The sequence below is a fragment of the Balaenoptera acutorostrata genome, chromosome 14, assembly GCF_949987535.1.
Source record: "Balaenoptera acutorostrata chromosome 14, mBalAcu1.1, whole genome shotgun sequence".
NCBI classification, from domain to species: Eukaryota; Metazoa; Chordata; class Mammalia; order Artiodactyla; family Balaenopteridae; genus Balaenoptera; species Balaenoptera acutorostrata.
Window position 1 is genome coordinate 57750415 of NC_080077.1, and position 19361 is coordinate 57769775.

General features: G+C 34.0%; 1 pseudogene; it reads right to left on the minus strand.

The window, feature by feature from the left end:
* Positions 1-890: 890 nt before the first annotated feature.
* On the minus strand, positions 891-10982 carry LOC114236256 (cerebral cavernous malformations 2 protein-like; annotated as a pseudogene).
* Between the last annotated feature and the right edge of the window lie 8379 nt (positions 10983-19361).

Here is a 19361-nt window from a genome sequence, read left to right on the forward strand (position 1 = left end):
CCCCTGCACTTTAGGAATCTCATTGATTTTTTGTCAGTTAACTTGGAAATAAAGAATTTTTACTGCCGATATCTACATTTTTAGGCAATGAACATGTCAACAAAATATATATTTCTCCAAAATTGTGATATTACCTATGGGACTATCAGAAAATTTTCTTACATGAACCCTCCTCACACATAACTGGTATCCAAAGAATTCTTCTTGAACAAATAAATTAATTAAAAATATGTAGCACTGTATCTTTACAAAATATTTTATGGAGGATGTGAGTAATAAGGAAGGATTTCTAAAATGAGGCGGCAGGAGAAAGAATATTTCAGTCAATGTAGCAGGAAATGAAAATATCTGCAAAGTTTAGCTTAATATGATCATAAATGACTTATTTTATATTGCTTTATATATTGTTTCTCAATATAGAAGTGCTCCTTAACAGCAGAGGGACACCTGTGCCTGGAATTTGTCACCCAGCCCCCAGCCCAGCCCAGGGATAGGAAGTGTGGATACACAGAGGTCACAGGAACCTCTTCCTGGGAAGGATGGGCCAAGACTAAGGGAATGGGTGGGGACGGCAAAGTGCCCAGGCCTTACCCCTACCGTGATGATGCATGCAGTCACCGTCCATCACCCTGATGGTCTCCAGGAAGTCCTCCAAGTGCTGGCTCTCTTCCTGAGGGATAAGGGGCCTCAGCCACAGCAGTAGGAACTTGCGGCTGTCTGCATTGAGCTGCCGCTTGTGGATGGCGAACTCTGGACTGAGGCCCTTTGCGGTATTGGGGCCCCAGGGCAGCCAACTGCTGGGTCTCCTGGGAGGAAAGCTGGGTGTACTGCGTCAGTGCAGAGGCCATCAGCAGCTAGGGGTCCAGCGCTCTGAGCACTCTCATTGGTGGTCAGGGCACTCTGCGACGTCCACACGCAGGAGGCCAGGCAAGGTGCCGCCTGTGCACGCACTTACCTAGGAAGGTGCCTGCTTCAGCCTCGTGGGGTCCTCTAATGTTCACTTTTGTGAGAAAACCTGTCATTTTTGTGATGGGACAGAAGTGGTGGTAGGTATCGAGACCCCTTCCAATATTGCTCTGCCCTGAAAGTCCATGGTGGACTCCACATAAAGTATGTGGAAGACTTGGTGGAATGGGAGCCAGGATCACCAGGCAGCTGGCCTCCACAGGCCCCACTCTGCTCTCGGACACGGAGCCTTCCCTGAGGCCTCTGGAACTTTCCACAGACAGACTCGGACTGAAGGAATGCCAGGGTCCTGGGCTCTTCAGTCTCACCAGGTGCAAGGCGTCATACTGGAGGTGGGAGATGGAGACAGTGTCATGGATAGGACCTGAGATGGTGTCCTGCTTGTCCCTCCAGGCCAGCCGGACATTGTAGGTGGACAGGTTAGTCATGGCATCGTGCTTGGAGAGCTGGTGGGCTCTTTGCACCATCAGTGAAGTGCAGGATTTCCTTACTACTGGAGGCAGTCAGGTGTCCTGGTACATATTGTACGTTAACTGACCTCAGCGCTTCACTTCCTTCTCCGGGTACTGGCTCAGCAGTACGTGGGGCTTGGCGCGCTTGGCAGGGACAGCACCACTGTGTCCAGGTCTTTCTGTCACCTTCACCTAAGCTTTCTCATCTCCATATTTTCACCTTTTAGGAATACTCATTTAAATGGCAACACAATTCCAGGTTTCTTGATTTTCTTGCCCCCTCTTCCATGTCTCTGCAAGCGGCCGCAGGTCAAAATTGAGTGAGATTAGCATAAATTTTATTCATCAAATTAATACATTAACCATGTCTCAATTCAGTGTTTTGTCCTAGTCATAGAGAGGAGGATTTGGGGCTTTATTATAAGGAGTACAGTTTTTACAGATCTTATATACAAAAGGCAGTTGATAGCAGTTTGCATGTTTGGTAGTTTATAAAGTTAAAAACTCCACAGTTCAGGAGTTCTGTACCATTTTGTCTTTAATTTCATTTTAAGTATACAGATTTAATCTATTCATGGGCATAATAAAACTAACACACTGAGGCACACAAAAGATTTTTTGTAACAAATTTAAAAGACATTCTTAGACATCAATATTTACTATGATAGATTTTAAATTTTTTCCAGATGTTAAGCAATAATATGTAGAAAAGTTTTTAAAAAACTGATGAATTAATATGTTGCTACTAAACCTGAACTACCAAGTATCTAAAATTCATTGACAGAAATAGTATTATGTTATACATTTTAATTTTACTTAACAGGATAATATGCATAATTACCTCTTCCATTGAAGTCCCCCAACAATTAAGTCTAGAAAGCTGAGAAAGAATGAGGCATTATTTAAATAAAATAACTCAGATAATTCAAAATTATATCAACATATTATAGTTTCTATTTAAATTTTTTCCAACATTAATAGAAATACTTTTATCTCATGAAAAAAATTAATTATAACCTTTCCAATTTTTTTCTCTACTATGTAATTTAGATTCAAATTTTTAATGAAAATTATAAAACTTAAAGATTTTTTCATCTTTAAATAAGACATTACCCAGTATTGACAATGATGTTTAAAATAAAATGGTAAAAATTTTAAATTAAAATTATAATAAATGATGTTAAGCAGTACATATTTAGTGTTTGAATAGTTATGTCTAAGAGTAGTTCATTATTACACATTTGTGAGTCATTTCAAATCCTCCTGATTCCAAAACATTTCTGAGGTTTTATTGACATCATTCACCAGGAATTTATAATATAATTTACTGTTTTTGTGTATTTCTGTAGTTTTTTCATTATACTCTGATTTTTTAATATCAATGAAATTTTCCATCATGTTATATATGTGTCTATGCAGTCTTTTATTTAAATGAACAAAATAATTATCATTTTAATGTTGAAGAATTACTTCAATTACTTTAAATAATTTTATAGAAATATGTAATTTCAAAACATTTTTCCATGTCTACATTTTTGCTTTAGTAACCTCACTTTAATTTAAGTAGTAAATGTGTACTTTGATGCTATACATTTATGCGATAAAACTTTTCCTGACAGAAATTTTTTTTTACTCTATGAATATGTTAATAAAAAGTAAAAATATGTCTGAACAGATGCTTATAAAAATAATTCTTAAGACAGTCTATGAATAAAATATAAATTCAGAGTATTTTCAATCATACTGGTTATATTTCACTTTCAAAATTGGAATGTGGTATCTTCATTAATTTGTCTTAGTGATGTAGAGAAGAGCATAAAAATACTTTTCAGAGTATTTTTACATATACCATATTGGAAATCAGGGATCATAAACAATATGGAAATTCTCATGGCATTCTGTTTTTGCATTTAAACTCTCCACATATGTTATTACCTTACAAAGAGTGCTATTTCATCTAAATGTTTCACCCTATTTGTTTACTAACCATTTTAAATTGGTTATGGTTAATTTCTTTATTTTCATTTTACCTACTAAAAAAGCAAATAAATACATACAAGAGTTCAAAGATAATATATGATTTTGGAAACATTTTCCAAAGAAACCTGTTCTAAGGATCAAACCACTGAATGCTCAACCTTGAACATAATGCAGATAGCTAAGCATAATGCAGTTTTTCAAATTTGGAATTTTTCAGTAGTACATGTAAAAGGTGTGTGTATGAAGAAGGGACCAAAAGTAATGAAAAGCCAAAATTTGATAAGTGTCCAGAGAATTCAAATTCCTGTAGTCAGTTATTATTACTTTAATTTATTCCTGACATAAGCCTTGGGCCACATCTAGGACTATCAAGATCTCTCTTGCATGCTTAAGATTGGTTTAAAACTAATTTGCAATCCTGCTGGCCTCTGTTAAAATGTTTCTGCATAGAAGCCCTAAGGTCAGGGGAGTCATACTGGAGTATGTGTAGGATAGAGCTGATTTTCATCTGGTCTGGGAAAATTCTATCCTTATCTCTGGGGATACTGGAGGTTGGCTTTGACCAAGATAAGCACTGTGGGATTTATCATGCGTAGTTTAAGGTCTAAAAATCTCCTAGATACTCCTAGAACTTGGTTTACTGATGGTTTTTACCTGGTATAGCCTATGAGCTATGGCAATGTTTAACTACATTGCCAGACATGTGTAATCGCCCTTCCTTACTTCTGCCTTGAGTGCTCATGAGACCCAGATTCCTTGCACAGATCTTGATGGCTCAACTGATGTTGAAGCCTGACCCATGTGCATTAAGGATTCTGGGGAGATTGTACCTGAATATATTTCAGACCTCCAAAACTTGCCTGTACTCTCTTTCTATTGTTATGTCTTATTGATTCTTTCACCTTTAAATAAAGAGCATTATGTGAGTATGCTTTGGGAAGCCTCGTGAGTCCTTTGAAACATCCAAACTTGGGAAATCTGTGTAGTATTTAATTCAACTTTTCTTGCTCAGGACTAGGGTGAGGCCAGGCAAGAGCCTAGGACACAAAATTTAAGGAGGCACTCACTTTCAAGAATCTGAGAGTACCTCCTTTAATTCTGTACCTCATTTCTTATCCTAGTCCAAGACCTGCTATCTTTATAGTCTCAAGTATCTTTCCAATTAAATACTTAGGATAACTCAGATTTAGACTTCTAGCAACGTGTCTTTATTGTCTTTCCTGCCTTTGTGTTATTACCAAGGTAATCTTTATAAATTTTCAACCACTTCTTCATTTAAATCTATTGATATCATATCTATTAATCCTCTCAACACCACTGCCATTAAAACAATTTTAAACACTCTGTTGAAATAAATGATGCTAAAATTTTAGTGAGAAAAAAATTGTTTAGAACCTGCCTCAATGATTTTGTTAATTCTAGAATCCTTTATTTAATGGCTGAATCTAGATACTATTCAGCCATTAAACAAAGGAAATTCTGCCATTTGCAACAACATAGATGAACAACATAGGGCATTGTGGTTTTTGTTTCTGATCCAGAAGTTTGATGCTAATGATGGCAATATCTTGCACAGTCAAATGCTTCGGAACACTTGGGCAAACTATTCAGTGTAGAATTCTACACATTAGAGAGTAGTTTAAAGCCTTGAACTACAAATAATCCTCTTCAAGGTAAGAGCATTAACATCAGGTCTATAGCACTTGTTAAAATATGCACGTAATATTTAGTTGATGATTACTGTGCATTAAAATAGAAAATATAATAAACTGTAAGAGTTTATAAAAAATGTCATATATGCAGAGTATTACAGACAATTTCAAGTTTGAAATATTCTTTGTAACCTCTGTTGATATCCTTCTTGAGTTAGTCTCTACAAGGATTCATAAACCTAAGATATTCATTTTAATTGTGGTGGCATTTTCCCACCATGAGCTAGTCCATTAAAATCACATTGAATGAGATTGCAGGTAAAGTGCTCAGCTGTTGGTTAATTCTTAAGCCAAGATAAAATCATTTAACTCCACATATCCTGCTATGATTTAAAGTAACTATCTCAAACACTAGTCAGTGAAATGTGAAACTGTTAAGTACTTTTCTTGGAGGCTTGATATCTAGCACAGTAATATATTTTCAATTTAGAAGAACATTCAGAATAAAATTCTAGGAAAATATTTCCGTTTTTTATTTTTAGTAATCTATTTAATTCTTAAAATAATTTAATATTACAGTTTACTTCAACCTTTTTTTCCCCTAGTAAGAAAGCAAGGATTTTTAAAATTATATCTTTATTTCCTAAATACTAATTTCCCATATAGCCCATCATTTGTCAATGACAAAGTATTTCACATTGATAGAGATTCATTTAAATATATCATGCTTGATACCCATATTCATGATACATAGAATAGTATTCTGATATCTAGATTAGATTATTCTTATCCATGAAGAGTTTTATATCCCCAAAGCACTCATAACACAGATATAAAGTCTAATTGTTAACTATATATTAATTTTATAAACATGTTATGTATTCAATCTTCATTTTTATTATAATGTTTACAGTGCACTGTTACATAAAACACAGAATAAGTATGGAACAATGACATGGATTTTGGAAGCACTAGCTAATTTTCAAACTTCAGTGTATATTTTCTTGGTAAACTTTGTCAAAAATTTTTCCTCCTTGAGCATCAGTTTCTTCATCTAAAATGGGAATACTACCATACAGGAATATTTTAAGATTAGGCTTCCTATTTTGCAAATCATAAGATATTACAGCAATATAAGTGAAACTCATGGAATAAATTACATATAAAAGTAAACAAAAGGAAAAATTATCCTAATAGACAAAATTTATTGAATCCAGTTATATGTGGCTGATGAGCTACATTAATGTTTCAATCTTGATTCATAAACTAAATAAAATGTATATATGAACTTCCATCTTCCACCATGACTTTAGAAATCTGGAGGAAGTGTTGCTAGCACTCTTTCATAAAAAAAGAATAGAACAAACGATTTCATTAACAGATGAATATATATATATAGATCTAGATACCATTCAGCCGTTAAATAAAGGAAATCCTGCCATTTGTGACAACATAGATGAACCTTGAGGATATTATGCTGAATGGAATAAGTCAGAGAAAGACAAACACTGCATAATCTCACTTATATATGGAATCTGAAAAAACAAATGAATAAAAACAGAGATCAAGATGGTGGTTGCCAGAGGTGTGGGTTAGGGTAGGATAATGGGTGAAAGTGGTCAAAATGTACAATGTCCAGTTATAAGATAAATAAAATTTGGGGATGTAGTGTGCAACATGATGACTACAGGTAACAATACTGTACTATATATTTGAAAATTGCTAAGAGACTAGATTTTAAAAGTTCTCAACACAGGAACGAACAATTTTAAGTATGTGAAGTGATTGATGGTAACTAAACTTATTGTGGTAATCATTTCACAACATATGCATATATCAAACCATCTTGTTGTACACCTTAAACTTATACAATGTTATAAGTCAACTGTATTTCAGTAAAACAGGATAAAGAAAATTCCAAATACTGATGAAAGAAATTAAAAAAAAAAAGCCTAGTTAAATGGAGGAAAAAACCCCATATTGATGGATTTAAAGATTCAATATCACTAATATACTAGTCTTCCCCATTTGATGTATAGAGCCAATGGAATTCCAATCAAATTCCCACCATATTTTTGGACCTTGAATAGCCTTAACAACTTTTCAAAAAGAAAAATAGGGCTTCCCTGGTGGCACAGTGGTTAAGAATCCGCCTGCCAATGCAGGGGACACGGGTTTGAGCCCTGGTCCGGGAAGATCCCACATGCCGCGGAACAGCTAAGCCCATGTGCCACAACTACTGAGACTGCGCTCTAAAGCCTGTGAGCCACAACTACTGAGCCTGCCTGCTGCGACTACCGAAGCCCATGTGCCTAGAGCCCGTGCTCTGCAACAAGAGAAGCCACCGCAGTGAGAAGCCCGTGCATCACAACGAAGAGCAGCCCCCTCTCGCCACAACTAGAGAAAGCCTGCGCCCAGCAACGAAGACCCACTGCAGCCAAAAATGAATAAGTAGATTTATAAAAAAAGAAAAGAAAAATAAATATGAAAGACTCAGAGTACCCACTTTCGAATCTTATTATAAAGTTATGGTAATCAAGACTATACACAGGAAGAACTAAGGGATTATTTTTTCCTTTCTTTTTCTTCACAGTGAGAAGCTGGTGGGGATCCCGAAGGTAAAACTCATGGAATTTTGGTGGCCTCCCTAACACTGGGATCCCCAGAGGTCATAACTTTCAAGATACTCCACACTGAGCTGCCAGCAGTTCTTCAATTACACTTTAGGTCTGCCTACTTGTACTGGTGCTAGAAGTGGCTTCTGCTCCAAGTAAGTTGTGATTTTCTGTGATTCTCCATATCTGAGTCTATTCAGGTTTGTGGGCAGAAGCTTGCCCTTTGACCTCAATTCTCTGAGTTGTTTTTCAGCTTGTTTAGCATTTTTTATTGTGAGGATGGAAGTGCTAACATCCACACTATTTACATGTCAGAGCAGAAATATAGGCATTTATTTTTTAGAAACAAAATAGTCAAAGAGACTTAAAGTTTTCAAATGTTATTCTATGGAAAATATTTTTCAGTGTATCGCAAAAGCTAATCATTGAATGAACGCTTCTAACTGATTTGGTGTTATATGTATTAATCACAGGTATACCTAAGAAAGCTACACAATGTGGAAAGTGCTACTTTAGTTTGTTGACTATCTGGAAAATTGAATCTAATTTGCTGATTCATTAAAATTTTTTTAAAAATTATCTATTCTATGCAAGTTCAAAGGGACTATTGCCATTGCACCAGATTTTTCTTATATATATACATAGTCCCCAATCTTAGAATCATCTTCAAATGCTTTACATTTTATCTCTGCCCAGACATCTTTTATTTACCCTCAAGGGATTTTATTTTATTTTTTAATGTGCAAAGATGGTGTTAAAGTGAAATTCTTAGTTAAGAATGAAGTAGAATGTTCAATTCTTCATTGGTAACATATCTCCACCTACCCCAATTTAAAGAAAATCATAATCATATCAGGAGAAGAGAAAACAGTTCTGAGATCTTCACAGATACTGAGGGGATTGGTAGTTTTCTGCTAAAGCAGGGATACCCATGCTATTCTGGATATCAGAACTATCAACAGCCATAGCAAGACTGATTGTAGTCTTTGAGCCATAGAATATATTTGGAGAGCTGACCATTATGAGCTTTACAGAAAAAGCCATATAGTCAATAATGGTTACATTTTAAATTTTATACACACACACACACACACACACACACACACATACACACACACACACATATTGGTTTAGGAAAATTGAAACAGAGTATTTTGCCTTCTTAAAATAATATTCCTATTATCAGCTTCTCTTATTAGTATTGATAAAATCTTCTCTTATTAGTATCTATACCAATAATAATTATGTAATTGTCACATAGAACTTGTTTTACCTAGGGTAGTTTCTTGATATTCCAAATTAGACTATGTAATGCCAAACCTTTCTAAAATTCAGAAATGATCAAACCTACTCCCAAGATGCCAAACTAAAATCCAAAATTCTTGGCCAGTCATTCAAGTCTTAATGATCAGATTTCTGGTAACCTTAAGTTTTATTATATAGTGAAACTACAATTCACATACACCATGTACACCCATTCTGAAATATAGGTTCTTCCTTATACCTAACTCAAATTTATTAGACTTTTTTTGTAATAATAAAATTGTGTTGTTTTCTTTATATAGATCTTAAACAGTGTTCTTTACTGTTATTTCTAGGTATTTTATAGTTGGTGTTGCTGTTGAAATGGAGAATCATTTTCCATTAAATTTTCTGTTTAATGCATAAAGATATTTGTGTATATTTATCTAATCTCTGGACATTTTAATAACATTATTTTGGAAGGTTAGGTTGATTTCCTTTTGTTTCATAGGTCAACAATTATTATATCTCTATCCCTCTATAGATAGAGTTTCAGTTTCAAGTCAAGGGAATTTAATCTAATCCAATCTAATACAAAATTTCAAGAAAAGGAGTTCAACTCTCTCAGTTTTCTAGGTAGACCATGCTCCCTCTAGCAATTATATCTTCCGAAGAATTTTTTAGAGAGACATTTTCACTTGATGGTTTTCTAAGCCTATTAGTCCAAAATGACATGTATAGAGCAAATAATTTATTTAGAAATCATCTCAGGAGCACAGTGAGGGACTAGGGGAGTGATATAGTTATTCAAGGGTATGATAGTAATTAAGTTAACACATTGGAAAAATAGGGTTTTATCCCACTAGTGACCCTCGGAGAGACTTGTAAAATTCACCTCAGAATTATCCCACCTAAAGTCAAAAAAGTTGTGGTATTTACCCATCACCTCCTTCCTTCATTATTTGAGGGCTTCTCCTGGGATTGTCAGCTCTTAGGCACTTATAGACCGTAAATTTTCACCATCAGAGATGCTTTTAGTTGGATACATACCAGTATTTGGAATAGGAAACCATCAGTAATTATGTTTTGCTACATTTCACTTCTTGCAAAATTCAGATCCACTCTCTTTACTTACTGATTCACTGATGCTTGTAGCCAGTTGCAGTTTTAAAAGAGGATAATTGAAGAAACCGTTGAGAAGTTAGTTTCCTGTATGCAGTTCATCCTGTGGCCATAGTTTATATATATCATCTCTCTCTTCTACCTCTCATTCAGGATTTCCTACAACCTCAGTCAGTACTTCTGCTAATAAGTAGTTTGCCCAGTAAGATGACCCTGACTTCTTTCTCCAAGGTAACTGTGCTGTTGCCAGTTCCTGGTGCTTATAATTTTCTTTATGGTTATCTCCATAAATGGAAGCATGCACAAGCACACCAGTAAATCTCTGGAGATGCAGCCATATTCTTCCTTCTCCTGATTTAATAGCAACAGCTCTATTTCATCATGAAAATCAGAGTCAATTACCTCTATCGAAGTAGGAATAATTTGTCTGTCTTCAGAATTTGGTGCAAACTGTCCAAAGTAACCAGGTGTAGGTTAGTTGAACCCTTACTGTATTCCCAAGTAGAAAAGCCTGTCTCCAACAAATCAAAGCCCCAATAAATTAAAACCTAAGAATTAAGTCAAAAATAAAATTTTAACACAGTCTAAAATAGTGGGGATAAATTCCCCAATGTGTCACTGAGAGGGGCTGTTATAATTTCCATTCCTAGGTTCCAGACCAATAATGTTGAAAAAGTATATTTAGTTCACACCAATATATTGAACTAACTTAGCCATTAAATGGACCTAGAATTTTTCCTCCTTTGATATCTGGTCTTAGGGAACTACCTGTAAAGTGTGAGGGATAAATATCAATGCAACAGATATAGATGACATGTGAGTCTAGGACACCTATTTATGTAATATACTTTGTCCTTTCTAATTGCCTGAGGCAGTCTTCCAGCAAAATTCCCTCTTTTTCCAGAAATGGCATCTTTTTCTATTAAGGCCTTTGACTGAGTGGACAAGGCCATCTTGATTTGAGTGTTCATTTCATCTAAAAATTACCTTCACAGAAACATCTAGAATAATGTTTGACCACATATCTTGGTGTCATAACATAGCCAAGTTAACACATGGAATGAGATGAACAATCACAGGTGATGAAAGCATGAATTCTGAAACCATATTTTTTCTAGGTTTATAATCCATTTAGTTTTTCCACTTTATGACTATAGACAACCTACTTCCTTTTCCTGTAATTCAAATGTTTCATTCATAAAATGTGGATAAGAATAGCATCTATTTTTAGAGGATAAATATGAAGATTAAAGGAGTTAATATGAATAAAGGTCTTAACACTGTGTATGGTACACAGTAAATGCTCCAAAAATGGTATCTCTGATTGTTGTTAACAGTTTAGAAGAAGATACCTTCGGAAAACTTTTCTGCAGACTAAATGTCAAGTTTTGATATAATTGTTTTACTAATTCCATATGATTAATTCATTGACTTTAAGCCTCTGTGTGATTTATCCTTATCTTGGTGTAGCTTATACTTAAGTGTATAGAAACAATTTGTCTAAGGAAGCAAGTGGAGCTAAATATTTTAGGAAATTATTCTTCAACAATTAATTCCATGCTTAATTGTATTTCTATTAGTATAGTTATTTTTTATTCTAATTTAAAATTTATAATCATGTAGTTAATTTCATAGTAACTTTTCAAGTTATTAAAATATAATTGTGAATTATACATTTTATTTAATAATACCCCCATAATTTTGACTAAATCACCTTTATAACTTTTATTAGAATGTATTTTTAAAATTTCCTACTCAATTTTATTTGTAGAAGGAGGGATAAATAGTGTTTAAATATTTCAATTATTTTTATTTATACTAATACATTTCTTTCTGCCTTAAGCTTTATTATTCTGCTTGTTTTCATAAAAACTTTTACTGTTTCTGATAAACTGTTTTATATTTAGCTTATTTTCATGATCCTTCCGTATTTAATCACTGCTCGTAATTCTTGACACTTCTCATGAGTTTTGCCGCATAAATTACCCACCTTTATTACTTTGCATTGTCTAGTATTTTCATTTCTTATTAGAAAAATGTTATTCAAGAACAGGTAGTTTTAGAGACTGGAAGATTAATTTCTATTTTTGTTGCTTTATGGTCAGAGAATACAGACTTTTTTTTGCATAAACATTCTTCATATTGCTGCAAACCTTTGGTTAATTTCCAGATTTTCAACAAAGTTCATTGTGACAGTTTTTGCCAGTTTTCTCACTGTTGTTATGGAGGAGAGAATTTATGGAGAGCCTTGCACTTTCATTTTCATTGATGTCACTCTTTCACTTTATAATTTTTTCTTTCTATTAATTTTTGAGGATGTTTAACATATTCTGTATACAATTCCTTTGTCATATAGGTTCTTTGCAAAAAACAAAAGTTTCTTGGCTTCTCATTTTTAACATAGTCTTTAGGAGAGTAAAAGCTTTATAATATTTAATGCAATTCAATTTATTAGGATTTTATCTTCATAGTTTGTGAATTTGGTATTTCTTTGTGCAAGATTGTGAGAACTTTTTCCTATGTTTGATTCTAAAAAGTTATTGTTTTTCTCTACACATTGACATGGACCACCCATTTTGTGTTAGTTTTTATATACATTGTGAAAATTAAATCTAAGTTTATTTTAGAGTATATATGTCCAATTATTCTAACACCATTTACTGAAAGTGTTAGTATTTATATATTGCAATACTTTTACATTGTTGTCAAAAGTTATTTGGCCATACTTGTTTGGGCATATTCTGTTTCTGATTTGTTCTGTTCATCTATGTGTTTATCTTCTTTACCAATAACACAGAGTAAGTCTTTAAACAGATATCTATTTTTAGGTATTTTATTCTATTCTGTCTATTTTGGCTTTTTATATAAATTTTAGATTCACATTGTAAATATGTACAGAATCCTTGCTGATTTTATAAATTAAGTTGTAGAGAATTGATGTCCTACTAGATTGAGTCTCTCAATTCATTAATAAGTTATGTCTCGCCATAATTCAGGTCTTTTATTTATTTCATCACATTTTTCCATTTTAAACATGCAGTGCCTGTACCTTATTTTATGAGAGACTGTACCAGATAAGTTTTTTAATTATCATTTTAGTTTTAAATTATTAGCACATAGAAATATGATTTGTGTGTATTCTATTCCTCTATTTGCAAGCATGTAAAACCAACTTATTAATAGTAGGAGGATTTTTTTTTGGTAGATTCCTTGGTATTTTAATTTAAAAAAAATTTTTTTAAATTTTTATATTTATTTTTGGCTGTGTTGGGTCTTCGTTTCTGTGCGAGGGCTTTCTCTAGTTGTGGCAAGTGGGGGCCACTCTTCATCACAGTGCACGGGCCTCTCACTATCGTGGCCTCTCTTGTTGCGGAGCACAGGCTCCAGATGTGCAGGCTCAGTAGTTGTGGCTCACCGGCCTAGTTGCTCCACGGCATGTGGGATCTTCCCAGACCAGGGCTCAAACCCGTGTCCCCTGCATTGGCAGGCAGATTCTCAACCACTGCGCCACCAGGGAAGCCCCTCCTTGGTATTTTTTATGTAGAAAACTGTGTCTTCTTCAAATAGGGACAGTTTATTTCTTCCTTTCTAATCTGCATGATTTTTACTTCTTTTTCATGCCTTATGGCAATGGTCTACACTTCTAGTACAATGTTGAATAGGAATGGTGAGCATGAACATCCTTGCATAGTTTGTGACACCAGGAAGACAGTATAAAGTAATTTACTCTTAAGTATCTTATTGCTAAGAGTTTTATTGATGTCCCTTATTAAGTTGAGGGAGTTGTCTTCTATCCTTGGATTGACAAGAGTGTTTATCATAATTGAGGGTTGAATTTTGTCAAACTTTTTTCCTGTATTAATTGATATGATGATGTTCTTTTTCTTTTTTAGACTGTGAATATGGTTACTTTATTGATAGATTTTCAGATATTGAACCAGCTAACTTTCTTGAGATAAATCTTACTTGGTCATGGTATACAATGCTTTTATGTATTGATGGATTTTATTTGCTAATATTTTGTGGGGAATTTTTATGTGTATGTTCATCATAGTTTTATTTTTTGTTGTTCTTTTTTTGTTGTTTTGTTGTTTCTTGATTCTTTTTCTTTTTTTTGTACTGTTTTTGTGTGGAGTATTGGAGTAATGCTGGCCAAGTGAAACACTTTATATTTCTATTTTACAGAAGAGATTTTTTGTTTAATTGCTGCTATTTCTTCTTTAATATTTTGACAGTTTTTATGTCACATTTTAAAAATATGTAAAATGTGACATCAAAAACATAAAACATGGGATGGGGGAGTAAAAATGTAGAGCATTAGAATATGTTCAAACTTACGTTATCAACAAAATGAACTGTTAAAAATATAAGTTGTTATATGTAAGTTTCATGGTAACCACAAAGCAAAAAACTATAGTAGATACACAAAAAAATAAAGAGAAAAGAGTCAAAGCATACTACTCAAGAAAGCCATCAAACTACCAAGTTAAAGCAAGAAAAGAACAGAGAGGAACTAAAAAATAACCAGATAACATTAAGTACATACCTATCAACAATGACTTTAAATATGAATGGACTAAATTCTCCAATCAAAAGACATAGAGTAGCTGATAGATTAAAGATAAGCCACATCTGTATGCTGCCTACAAGAGACTCACTTCAGATTAAGGACACACACAGACTGAAAATGAAGGATAGAAATATATATTCCTTGCAAATGGAAATGTGAAGAAAGCTGGGGTAGCTATATTTATATGAGACAAAATAGACTTTAGTACGGAGACTGATATAAGAGAGAAAGAAAGGCATTACACAGTGATAAAGGGCTCAATCAAACAAGGGGATACAATGTTTGTAAATATTTATGCATCCAGTATGGGAGCACCTAAATATATAAAGCAAATATTAACTGACATAAAGGGAGAAATAGGCAGCAATATAAGAATAGTGGGGATTTTAACACCCCACTTGCATCAGTGGATAGATCATACAGACAGAAAATCAATAAGGAGACATTGGCTTTAAATGACATGTAGGCCAGATGGACTTAACAGATATATACAGAAAATTTCATCCAAAAGCAACAGAATACACATTCTTCTCAAGTGCACATGGAATATTCTCCAAAATAGATCATATGTTAGGCAACAAAACAAGTCCTAATACATTTGAGAAGATTGAAATCATATCATACATCTTCTCTGACCATAACGGTATGAAATTTAGAAATCAATTACAGGAGAAAACTGGAAAATTCACAAATGTGGAGATTAAACAATGTGCTACTGAACAACCACTGGGTCAAAGAAATCAAAATAGAAATCCAAAAATACATAAAGAAAAATGAAAATGGAAATACAACATACTAAAACTTATGGGATGCAGCCAATGCAGTTCTAAGAGGGAACCCTTCAAAACTCATTTTCCAGGCCATCGTTACCCTAATACCAAAACCAGACAAAGATGCCAATTACAGGCCAATTGAAAATTACAGACCAATATCCTTGATGAAACATACATGTAAACATTCTCAACAAAATATTAGCAAACCAAATTAAACAATACGTTGAAAGGATCATATACCACAGTCAAGTGAGATTTATTCCAGGGAAGCCTGGATGGTTCAACATCAACAAATAAATCAATATGATACACTACATTAATAAAATGAAGGATAAAAGTCATATGATTATCTCTATAGATGCATAAAGGCATTTTCCAAATTCAACATCCATTTATTGTAAAAACTCTCAATAAAGTGGGTATAGAGGGAACGTACCTCAACGTAATAAAGGCCATATATGAAAAGCCCACAGCTAACATCATGCTCAATGATGAAAAGCTGAAAACTTTTCCTGTAAGATCATGAACAAGACAAGGATGGCTATCTCTCCACTTTTATTCAACACAGTTCTGGCCAGAGGAATTAGGCAAGGTAAAAAAATAAAAGGCATCCAAATTGGAAAGGAAGAAGTACAACTGTCACTATTTGCAGATGACATGATACTATATATAGAAAACTTAAAAGAAGTCACCAAAAACCTGTTAAAACTAATAAATGAATTCAGTAAAGTTGCAGGATACAGAATCATTATACAGAAATCTGTTGCATTTCTATACACTAATAACTATGAGAAAGAAAAAAATAAGAAAACAATCCCACTTAAAATTACATCAAAAAGAATAAAACACCTAAGAATAAATTCAACCAAGGAAGTAAATGGCCTATATATTGAAAACTATAGTTATTGAAAGAAATTGAAGAATACACAAGTAAATGGAAAGATATTCCATGCTCATAAATTAAAGAACCAATATTGTTAAAATGTCCATACTACTCAAAGCAATCTGCAGATTCATTGTAATCCCTATCAAAATTCCAGTGGCATTTTTCAAAGAACTAGAACAAATAATCCTAAAATTTGTATGGAACTACAAAAGACCCCAAAGAGTCAACACAATCTTGAGAAAGAAGAACAATGCTGAAGGCATAATGCTCTCTGATTTTAAAATTATATTACAAAGCTGTAGTAATGAAAGGGTATGGTGATGGCATAAAAACATACATAGATCAATAGAACAGAATAGAGAGCTCAGAAATGAATTCACACATATATGGTCAATTAATCTATGACAAAGGGGCCAAGAATATACAATGGGGAAAGGACAGTCTCTTCAATAAATCATGTTAGGAAAACTGAACATCCATATGTAAAGTAGTTAAATTAGACCACTATCTTACATCATACACAAAAATAAACTCAAAACGGATTAAAGATGTGAACTTAAGACCTTAAACCATAGAATCCCTAGAAAAAAAAAACACAGGTGATAAGCTCATTGACATAGGTCTTGGAAATGATTTTTTAGATCTGACACCAAAAGTAAAGGCAACAAAAAGAAAAATAAACAAGTAGGACTAGATCAAACTAAAAAGCTTCTGCACAGCAAGGGAAACCAACAAAATAAAAAGGCATTCTCTGCTTAATGGGAGAATATATTTGTAAATCATATATCTGATAAGGAGTTAATATCTAAAATTTATAAAGAACTCAGCTCAATAACAAAAAACCCCAACAAACAATCCAGTTAAAAATGGGCAAACAATCTGAATAGAAATTTTTCCAAAGAAGATATGCAGATGGTGAACAGATACATGAAAATATGCTCAACATCATTAATGCTATGGGCAATGAAACTCAAAATCATAGTGGAATATCGTCTCATACCTGTTAGAATGGCTAATCAAAAAGACAAGAAATAACAAGCGCTGGCAAGGATGTGGAGAAAAGGGAGCCCTTATGCGCTGTTGGGAATGTAAACTGGTGCAACCACTATGGAAAACCATATGGAAGTTCCTCAGAAAATTAAAAATAGAACTACTCTATGATCCAGCAATTCAACTTCTGGGTATTTATCTGAAGAAAATGAAAACACTAATTTGAAAAGATATATGCACGCCCATGATCATTGCAGCATTATTGACAAGAGCCAAGATATGGAAACAAGCTATGTGTCCATGGAAGTATGAAAGCATAAAGAAACTGTGATTTATTTTCATGCTTCTACCTCTATCCTGAGGCTAATATGTGAAGAACAGGGAGAATGAGGAGCAGTAAGAGCATCATTAGTCGGCAATGGTAGCGCTTATATAAAGTATGTGATACAAGCTCACTGGGCGTTAGAATCAAGAACAAAAGGAAAAAAGAATTAAGTCTAAATAAAGGAAAAGCAAATATGAGATTATTTAAGGAACTTGCACTATTGATTTGTTTTCTCTTATGTGAGAGAAAAGAAAAGGAGAAAAAAATTTTGGCTGAAAAAAACTGAAAAAAATGACCCAAGTCCAACTAGAGATTTTCTCAGCTTAGCATTTTACAATGAGTTGCCCTGTGACTTTTTTTTGGCCTTTAAAAAAAAAAAAATTGATTAATTTATTTATTTATGGCTGTGTTGGGTCTTCGTTTCTGTGCGAGGGCTTTCTCTAGTTGTGGCAAGCGGGGGCCACTCTTCATCGCGGTGTGCAGGCCTCTCACTATCGCGGCCTCTCTTGTTGCGGAGCACAGGCTCCAGACGTGCAGGCTCAGTAATTGTGGCTCACGGGCCCAGTTGCTCCGCGGCATGTGGGATCTTCCCAGACCAGGGCTCGAACCCGTGTCCCCTGCATTGGCAGGCAGATTCTCAACCACTGCGCCACCAGGGAAGCCCTTGGCCTTTTTAACATTTTACTTTTTTTGAAATTCTGTGTTCTTTGAACATATTTTGTACCCTTGGTTCAATTCTCACCATATGGAGATTCTGTTTCTTCCCTGGAGTCCACGTGTGAAGTGAGCTAAAGGATTATAATTTTGCCTCCTCTCTTTCTGAGATCCTGACAAACTTGCCCAGTAAATGTAGTACTTATTTACTGACTTCCTGTAAAGACCAAGTCTCTGTTAAATGTTGATAGAAACTTTAAAAAAAACCTAAGTATCATGTTACTGCTATAAATTCAACCACCCTACATACAGAATCAAGATTTACACAGGAGACAGTAAGTTCCAGTAGGACTGACACAAACAGTGGGAGGAATAGTAAGGGAGCAGGGTACACTGATGAAGGATACATGGATCTCTCTCTATTGTTAGGCACTTCTAGTTTTAAACTTCAAATAAAGTGTTCAATTTTTTGAGACCTTCACATTTTCTTAGTGTTATCTTGGCATCTTATGATGAAAGAAATTATGAATTGGAATTTTTTATATTTAGTGACTGGTGGACAGGAATGAGTTTGATCATTTTTCTCAGATAAATTAATGTTTTTCTTCAATAGATCTTGCCTCATTAAATGAACTATATACAGTATTTTGGTGATGCTAATGTATGCAATATTTGAACCAATATTTGATCAATAATGTTTTTCCACCTATTCAAAAAAAAAAAAGTATGTATCCTGCATTAGAAAAGATTGCACTAACTACAGTGAAATCAGGTATTGATTTGAACATTTTGCTTTGAAATTATAAAACTGAAAGGGGCCGTGTCCTTATGTCTCTCAGCTACTGACCTCATTGATTTTTGTCTGACACATGAAATCTATGTGTGCTATTCTGTTACCTTTCTTCTGCCTATCTTAATTCCCAGGGATGTATGCTTTCTTCTTGTACAAAAGACTGTCTCAACCATTCCCACTTAGTAAAACAAGGTGAGTTCAATATCATATTTAATAAAACTAGCAAATATTCTGTTTTGTAATTGTTGCCAATTTCTCTTTTTAGTGTTAACCCTAAATTCTGATCTATAAGGTGGAAATTATAAATAGAAGAGTGTGTAGCGCATAGACAACAACATGAG